This window comes from Mandrillus leucophaeus, unplaced genomic scaffold (genome assembly GCF_000951045.1).
Source record: "Mandrillus leucophaeus isolate KB7577 unplaced genomic scaffold, Mleu.le_1.0 Scaffold105, whole genome shotgun sequence".
Taxonomy (NCBI): domain Eukaryota; kingdom Metazoa; phylum Chordata; class Mammalia; order Primates; family Cercopithecidae; genus Mandrillus; species Mandrillus leucophaeus.
This window is the reverse complement of record NW_012098654.1, coordinates 2,895,112-2,895,845: the sequence shown is the minus strand read 5'-3', so window position 1 is coordinate 2,895,845 and position 734 is coordinate 2,895,112.

Genomic DNA, 734 nt, shown 5'->3' with positions numbered 1-734 from the left:
GGTTTCCTGATTGAGACGCTGGTTCAAAGAGTCACTGAGGCCAGGCGAGGCAACTCATGCCTGTAATCCCAGCACTTTGGGAGGCCAAAGTGGGCGGATCACCTGAGGTCAGAAGTTCCACACCATCCTGGCCAATATGGTGAAACCCCAACTCTACTAAAAATACAAAAAATTAGCCAGGCGTGGTGGTGGGCACCTGTAATCCCAGTTACTCGGGAGGCTGAGGCGGAAAAATCGGCTTGAACCCAGGAGTCGGAGGTTGCAGTGAGCCGAGATCGCCACACGACAGAGTGAGACTCCGTCTCAAAAAAAAAAAAAAAAAAAAGAATTGATCGATAGTTTTAAAATTGTGAATATAAACTTAGTAAACACACAAGACCGGCAATGATGTTTAGTTGTGAGATTTCAACATCGTGATGCATATTTTCCATATTTCAGACGTCTTATTTGTGTTTTGGAAAAGGATTCTGATGAAATTGAGGATGTCAGCATTTGCCTCTGGTGCCCTCCAGTCGGATGAACGATCCTTCATGGTAAGGGTGTGACAGAGGCTGCTTTGTCTTGTTGCATACCAGGGCCTGATGCTCTGAGACAACTCACTGGGCCCCACTGGGCAGAACTGTCTTTTAGGGTAGAGAAGAGTTGGGATTTCAGAAATTCTCTTGCTTCAGAATGTCGGCTGGGCACGGTGGCTCACGCCTTGTAATCCCAGCACTTTGGGAGGCTGAGGTGGG